Below are 8,093 nucleotides of genomic sequence, written 5' to 3' on the forward strand. Positions count from 1 at the left end.
CCGGAGAGGAAAGCTTGCACGGGCTGTCTCTGCCTGGCCTCCCTCTCCTCGCGGCGCGGGAGCACAAAGGGACAGGCGGGGCGCTTACCGGCTGCGGGCAGGAGCTGCTGCGGCTGAAGCTGGAGAGGCCGAAGAAAGGTAGAGAAGAAGAAATGGAAGGCTGGCCGGCCAGCAGCTGCCCCCCACTGCAGGCAAGAGAGAGTCTGCCTCTCCGCGCGTGGAAGGATCCCTCTTCGTAGTCCGCAGCAGGTCAGACCGCCGAGGTGCACCGCAGGGTCCGTACGCAGCACCGACGGCGCGGTACGGCCACGTAGCGTGCGAGCGAGCGAGGCTCCGTGCCTAGGAGGCCTCGTCCTGCAAGACCTATGAGACACGTGTTCTCCTAGGGGGAGGACGGCCGCGCCGCCGGAGTTACAGAAGAGGAGGGAGCGGGAGAGGAGCAGAAAGAAGCGTCTGAACTGGCAAATTCTCCTGGCAGTGCCAAGAACAAGAGCTGTGGTGAGCCCTGGGCCCTCGGGGCCCTGTCCCCCCTCTTCCACGTTCTGGTCCCTCCCTGCCCCTCCCCTGGTCCCCCCTCTTTCCCACACTGCTGCCTTTTTTTTTTTTTAACTTTCCTCCCTTGTACCCCTGATACTGAAAAGCCAGTCAAAGAAACTCCCTAAGACTCGTTTTGGAGTTTTAGAAAGCAGGCATTCTTCATTGCAGCGCTGGATGCATGGGGGATAGTTGCACCTAGCGTGCATGCCACAGCTTTAGCACAAACAGGTTATACAGAAAAACTAATTGCATGTTAATCAGATTAGTATACATATACGTAAAAACGATGGCAACTGATTATTGTAGTACTGCCTACATCCGATCACGCGCAATGAAGGATCCATTTGAGACGAAGGGCTGCTTTTGCAACCACCGACCCATTTGAAGTTCTTGCTGGCTGTCCTTGAAGTCTTTATTCTTGTCCTTGTTCTTTGATCTTGAAGCTTAACGCAGTTTCAATCACATGTGGTCAGTTTCAGCATTGTTCTCATCTACCGTGCAGGAACATCTAGTCATAAGAGCAAAGAACTGCAAAACTTAGGAGTACCTACCCCTGCTAGTTAATTGCTTGGCTATACTTTTGTCTATTGTTTCAATTGTAGTGTTAGTATAAGATTTCTAATAATTATTTACCAAATCTCACTTTTGCAGTCACCTAGCAGCAAACCAGTTTCCACAGCTGGTACAAAATATTAAAACCATCCCAATATTTAGACGTGCCATACAGAATGTATGGAAATAGGCTATCAGAGGTGTCCGAGGGGCAGAGGGAGCGCCGGGGGGCGCCCCGAGACCCGGAGCAGACTCGCTGGCAGGACTTGATAGGCACGCGACTGACTGAATAAACGCTGGCCGCCCATCCCCTTTGCCCTCCGGGCTGCGTTTGCGCTCCCTTTGCACGAGGCGAGGGGCCGTGAGGGAGCCCAGGGGAGGAGGAGGTGAGGCGCTTGGGGGGGTCAGGCCGTGCCCCCTCCCCCCCCCCGCCCCGTTCCTGCTGGGCTCCAGCTGTTGCAAATATTCTGGTAAAGAAATCAAAATTTAATCCCATAGAAGAGTTAGGTTTGATTAAGAAGTAAAATTGTGAAGCATAACGTATAGGATCGTTAAGTTTGAAACGTAGCCATAGAAACTTTAGGAACTGTGTTCGCGTGACTCTAGGAACCTTAATATTGTTAAAGTTTGAAATAGCTAACCCTAGAAACCTCACCAGGAAGTTACTGGTTTTTCTACGTTCTGTTTCAGGAAACTAAGGAAACCGTCATGGACACCAGTTTGCTGCCTGGAAACCCCCTTACCCTTCCCATCTCGTTTTGAGTATCGAAGATTCCAGTCAGCAGAGCTAAGTGTAACTGACCAATGATTGTTTTTAAATAAGAACATTGATAAGGTTATATAATCAAAGGACCGATCATTATAAAGGTTAAATTTAAGAACGAGCAGAGTATGCATTTTTACGGAAGGAGCTTAGGTAACAATGACCTGACAAGAAAAGTCTGTAAAAACTGATGGATTTTGATACTAAGCAGGACACGCCTTTGGAGGAGCGATCCCCCGTGTCCCCAGCGCTGCGATAAACAAAGTGCCCGCTTCTTAACTTCACGTTGGTGTTAAGGAGTTTTATTCCGGATTTCGGTAACGGTTTTGGCGACCCAGATGGGACCTTGCGAGTGAGACTGGACGAGATCGAGTGTCGATCGAACTCCGGCCGGCACCACGGTATTCTCGGGGAGAACCATCACCCTTGACTCGCAAAGCTCCTCGCAGAGTTCCCTGGAAAAAAGGTAAGGCGCTGCTTCTTTGGAATTGGTTTGGAAAGCGCGCCCGTGAGGCGCGGCGAAAGCTTCGCAGGGTTGGGGCTTGGACGGTACCCGTCTGCAGCGGAAGCCTAGGCGTCTGCCCGTAAGTCATAAGCGAAAGCTATTGCTGGGTTGGACTTTGTGTATTATTTGGGACAATTGTCATTTGCATTTGTTTGGTATTTGGTATTTGAATGTATATAAGTATAATGGCATTAGCAAAATTGTTTAAGAATAAGAGTGCAGGAAATAGAACTGCTGATGAAAAGTTACCAAAAACATCACCGTTGGGACATTTATTGGCACATTGGGGTGAATTGCAGGAAAAATGGTAAACAAACAGAACTTTGAGTTACAATACTATATTGCAGTTACTGTTGTTTTGTAGGAGAGAGAGTAAATGGAATAAAGTGCCATATGTAGATTTGTTCTTTTTAAGTGAACGTATCTGACGGGGACCGGAGGGGAGTCTCCCAGCAGAACCTCTGGTTACAGCTAAACTGGGAGAACAGAAAATTGAATTTGAATTGACACTAGGGTCACCTTTTCAGTTTTAAATACCTTAGAGGGAGAGTTAAGTGTTGAAGAAATTGGTGGTGTCGGCGCAACAAGTGAACGAGAAACTAGACCCTTCTTTAAATCTTTAACAATGAAATTAGGAAAGCAACGGGTCACTCAGCAGTTTTTGTATGTGCCAAATTCTCCTCAAATCCTGTTAAGGAGAGATCTATTTGAGAACTTAGAGGCAGAAATTAAATTTAAAAATGGAGAGATTAAAACTTTAATTCCAGAAACTAAACGTATCGAAGCAGTGGCTTTGTTGTTAACAGGATGGCTACCGACAGCAGAAGATTATACCAGTCAAAGTATAATGCTGTAATTCCAATCGTCTGGACTGGGAAGTTCCTGGTAAATCCAAAAAGCAGAACCTGTGAGAGTCGATTTAAAGCCAGGATCGAATCCGGTAAGAATTAAACGATACCCCCTAAAACCGGAAAGTCGGAAAGGGTTAGTAATGGTAATACAAAAATTTTTAAGATACAAATTGTTAATAGAATGTGAATCCAGATATAACACCCCGATCTCGCCTGTTAAAAGGCTAATGAAAAAGATGATAGATTAGTTCAAGACCTCCTCAGAGCAATAAATCAAATAGTACAAGGTATTCATCCGGTAGTAGCAAATCCTTATACTTTGTTAACAACCCTAACGGAGAAACAAGAATGGTTCACAGTGTTAGACGGAAAAGATGCCTTTTTCCGTATTCCCTTGGATCCCAATAGTCAAGAGGTTTTTGCTTTGGAATGGGAAAATCCCGAGACTGGGAGAAAAACACAATATACGTGGACAGTCTTGCCTCAAGGCTTTAAGAATAGTCTTACCGTGTTTGGAAATCAATTGGCACGAGAATTAGGGATTTGGAAGAAAGAAAATAATCAAGAAATCTTGCTGAAATATATGGATGATCTGTTAATTGTAGCTGAGACGGAAGAACAGTGCACAAAGTTAACTATTAACTTTTTGAACTTTTGGGGAATCAGTGGATATCGAGTGTCAAAAGAAAAAAACCAAATAACCCAGAAAGAAGAAACTTATTTGAGTTTTAAAATCCTAAAAGGACAGAGACAATTGGGAACTGAGAGAAAAGAGGCAATTTGTCGTCTCCCCGAACCTAAGACTAAAAAAATGAATGACGAGCATTTCCGGGAATGGTTGAGTGGTGTCACCTGTAGATTATAAATTGTGGCTTGCTGGCCCGACCTTTATAGGAGCAGCTCAAAACCTCAAACAATGGATTGGACCGATGCCGAGAAAGCTACTTTCCAAGAATGGAAACAGGCTGTAATCAGGGTGCCAGCCCTAGGCCTGCCAGATCTCACAAAGACACTTGAACTTTTTGCTCGTGAAGGAAGAGGTATAGCTCTGGGTATCCTGGCCCAATATTTAGGGCCAAGTGGGCGAGCTGTGGCCTACTTCTCGAAGCGATTAGGTAATGTGAGTCTGGGATGCTCTGGTCGTCCGAGAGCCGTCGCTGCAACTGTGCTACTGATCCAGGAAGCTCGTAAGTTCACCTGAGGACAAAGGATTAGAGGACAAAGGATTACTGTACGTTTCCCATATGATAACTGTTGTGCTAAAACAGAAAGGGGGGCATTGGTTATCCCCTAGCAGAATGCTGAAATACCAAGTGGCGTTGCTGGAACAAGATGATGTTTACCTAAAAACTACTACCACCGTTAACCCTGTTGCGTTTTCAACAACTGATCAAGTTAAAGGAGAACTGGAACGTGACGGCTTGCAGACAATCGAAAGAGTTTACTCCAGCTGACTGGATCTCTGAGATGTGCCGCTAGAAGAAACAGATTGGGAACTATATGCCGATGGAAGCGGTTCCATCTGTGAAGGAAAACGTTTATCAAGATAGACAATAACTACCGAGGAGGTAATTGCGTTGCCAACTTTGCCTTCGACGATATCTGCCCAAAAGGCTGAATTGATAGCTCTTATTCGAGCTCTGGAACTAAGTCAAGGAAAGCGAGTCAACACTTGGACAGACTCAAAGTACGCTTTTAGAGTAGTACGTGCACACGGAGCGATACGGAGAGAAAGAGGACCGTTATCTGCACGAGGAACCACCATTCAGCACGCAGAACAAATACCGAAATTGTTAGAAACCATTCAGAAACCAACAGCAGTCACGATAATGCACTGTAAAGCACATCAGTTAGGTAAGACCGGTCCTAACGCAGGTAACCGACTGGCTGATAAAGCTGCTAAAGAGGCTGCAGAAAAAGGCATCCTAGCACTAGTTCCAGAGAAAAGTATAAAATTGCCTAAAGAAACTCCAAATTATAACGAAAAAGATGAAGAATTAATTATTAGATTGCAGGCTAACAAAATGAAACCGGATAGGCTGTAACATCGACAGGTCAAATAATAGTCCCACCCACAATAATAAGAGAAATTGGCCGAGCTGAACATCACAAAGTATATTGGGGAACAGAAAGTGAAATATGACAAAGATTGTTTAAACAATTAGAAGTGGATGTGAAATGTATATATAAAAATATCCCCGAATCAGTAATAAGATCATCTTTGGGATTATGAAATAAGGAAATTTTTTAGGAGAATATTAGCAAATTGATTGTATAGAATTGCCTTGAAAAGAAGGATATATCCTAGTTTTAGTTGATATCTTTACTGGGTGGCCCGAGGCTTTCCCTTGTTGCACCAACAAAGCAAGGGAAGTACTCAAAGTCTTGCTCAAAGAGATAATACCAAAATATGGGGTGCCTGTAGGAATGTCATCTGACAATGGCCCTCATTTTATAGCAATGATTGTGAGACAAGTTGAGCAAAGTATTATCTATAGATTGAGACTATCACACCCCATATAGACCACAAGCAAGTGGGGGGGGGGGGGAAGACAGAGACAGAGAGAGAGAATGAACTATACCCTTAAGCAACAGTCGAGTAAAATTTGTCAGGAAACCTCACTCCTCACATGGGTTAAAGCATTACCCGTGGCTCTATTAAGAATCAGAGTATAGCCAGAAGAGAAAGAAAATTTAAGTCATTATGAAATGTTGTATGAAAGACCATATCAAGAGTCCTATGTTCTGAGTATCTTGAGTGCCTTTGGAGATATGTTTTTAAAAGGTGTTATGATTTCTTTAAGCAATTCTTTTCAAGAACTTTGTCAGTATGTCTCCACAGCTGGACCCTTAGAATTGGACGTAGCAGCGCATCCCTTCCGACCAGGAGACTGAATACATATATAAAATCACTGAGAAGCGGAAAGGACCGTATCGAGTCATTTTAACAACCCTTATAGCAGTAAAGGTCTGGGAGAAGAACCTTGGCTTCATTATTCAAGAATAAAGAAAGCACCAACAAGAAACCGGAAGTCTAAAGAAACTGGCCCTTTAAAACTGAAAATCTATAAGTAAGTTTCACGTTATCTGTTTGGGAAAACAGCTGTGTAAAGTTGATAATATTGGGGTTGCTATTAGGAATATTGTCGAGGGCAATAATCTTTTTGTGTGTTTAGAGGGCGTATGCATTTTTTTTGAGGGGTTCTAAACATGAGATAAACAAAATGAAACAATTATTGTTTGAGCTATTAATCTTGAGATTAACCGTTTTTGTAATTTGGATTAAAAAAAAAATCTAGTTTTGTAACTGATTCAAAGTTTTGTAAAGACACAAAATTTAACCTCAGTAACAGCCTGCCTTCCGATTCCAAAGTCAGATGAAAATCTAGTTCCGTGGAGAATACTGACATTGAATTTAACCAAAACTTGAGAAAAGATGCAGAACAATGAGAATCATTTTAGCAAATTAAATTGGATGGATTTAAAAGGCAATTATTTTTTTTAAATTTGAAAGAAGGAATTATAGCGTTGTGAATTATAACATTACCAAAGCATCCACCTCATGGACAAAAGAATTCATTTAATCGCCCTTCGGGAGAAACTTGTACAAGCACCCCTCGGGGCTGTCAGTTGCCAAAACCGTAGAGACAAGTGCAAAAAGGAACTTGGGATCATACTGAAAATATAAAACGATGTTTAGAATTTACTGGAGTTCCAGGATCCTTGTTAGAGCCACCCAGAGTCGGGACCATCTATGGAAATTTAGACTGGTTTAGACAACCAGAGAAAAATCACACATCCTAAACAGAGCTGAATGAAGGTTTATGCTTGCAGCTCCTCTGACCCCAAACTCCAAAGACTTTCTCTAGTAGCTAAAGCTCTAAGATGGGGATGTATTTGTAGAAAGTATAATAATATTTGACATGATCTTTGGTCCCCTCTTAATAATGGAAAAAATTTAGCTCGGAGTTGACTGTATTAAAGGTTCAGGCTTAACTGTTTGGGTGACTAGTGATGATATATGATCCACTCACCTTTTCATGAAACAGAAAAGCAAATCGTGGACTTTAGACTTAATAACTCTATCCTCTCTCTGGAAGAAATCTCCCTTGTGGCCTCGCTGGTGGACCTGGGTAAATGGAAAAGATGATACCTGGCAATGGCCAAGTCTTAGAACTAAAATAAGACGGGTATTAAAATCTGTATTTTGACCCCAGTTAACACCTCTTCCCAATCAGCTGACTCTTGACATCTTTCATTCAATCAAGGAAGTGCCTGCTGCTTAAGTTCACATTGGTGTTGAGGAGTTTTGTTCCGGATTTCGGTACCACGGCTGCGGGCCAGGGCTGGAGGAGCCGCAGGTGCGGGCAGTGAGGCTGATGGGGACGGCCCCTCCCTGGCCAGGGGGGGCGGCCGGGGGGGCTGCCGGGGGAGGGCCGGGGCGGGGCCGGTGGGAGCCCAGGCAGGAGCGGAGCGGTGGCCGGGCTGCGGCTGCCCCTCGGAAGAAGGTGAGCGGGGCCGAGCGCCCCTCGGACCGCGAACGTCGGAGGCGGGGCTGGCCCGGGGGAGGTGGGGGCCGCCTGTGCCGAGGCCGAGCCCTGGGGGCTCACAGGGCGGCTGGGAGCACGTGCGCGCGGGGGGGGGCTCACAGGGCGGCTGTGAGCACGTGAGCGCGCTGGGGGGTGCTCACCGGGCCCCGTGACGGGGCTGCGCAGTCGGCCGGCGGGTTCCGGGGAAAGCCCCGAGGAGGACGGCGGGGTCCGTGTCGGACGCACGGAGCGGCAGCGGGGCCGCGCCGTGCCGAAGCGGCGGCGGGGGGCGCTGCCCGGAGCCTGGCGGGGGGAGTGCCGCGCCGTGCCGGAGCGGCGGCGGCGGGCGCTGCCCG

General features: G+C 45.9%; 1 long non-coding RNA gene across 5 annotated transcripts; it reads right to left on the reverse strand.

Moving 5' to 3' along the window:
• Nucleotides 1–1,042: 1,042 nt before the first annotated feature.
• Nucleotides 1,043–7,376, reverse strand: LOC138688275 (uncharacterized). Of its 5 annotated transcripts, none has more exons than XR_011327319.1 (4): nt 7,243–7,376; nt 6,916–6,960; nt 3,173–3,239; nt 2,393–2,833 (listed from the first exon to the last, which is right to left on the reverse strand). It is a non-coding gene; the product is annotated as an uncharacterized lncRNA (long non-coding RNA). The 5 variants fall into 5 exon arrangements; XR_011327318.1 differs by having other exon boundaries at nt 3,173–3,262; XR_011327317.1 differs by lacking the exons at nt 2,393–2,833; nt 3,173–3,239 and adding an exon at nt 1,043–1,556.
• Between the last annotated feature and the right edge of the window lie 717 nt (nt 7,377–8,093).

The sequence above is a fragment of the Haliaeetus albicilla genome, chromosome 12 (genome assembly GCF_947461875.1).
Source record: "Haliaeetus albicilla chromosome 12, bHalAlb1.1, whole genome shotgun sequence".
Classification (NCBI taxonomy): Eukaryota; Metazoa; Chordata; class Aves; order Accipitriformes; family Accipitridae; genus Haliaeetus; species Haliaeetus albicilla.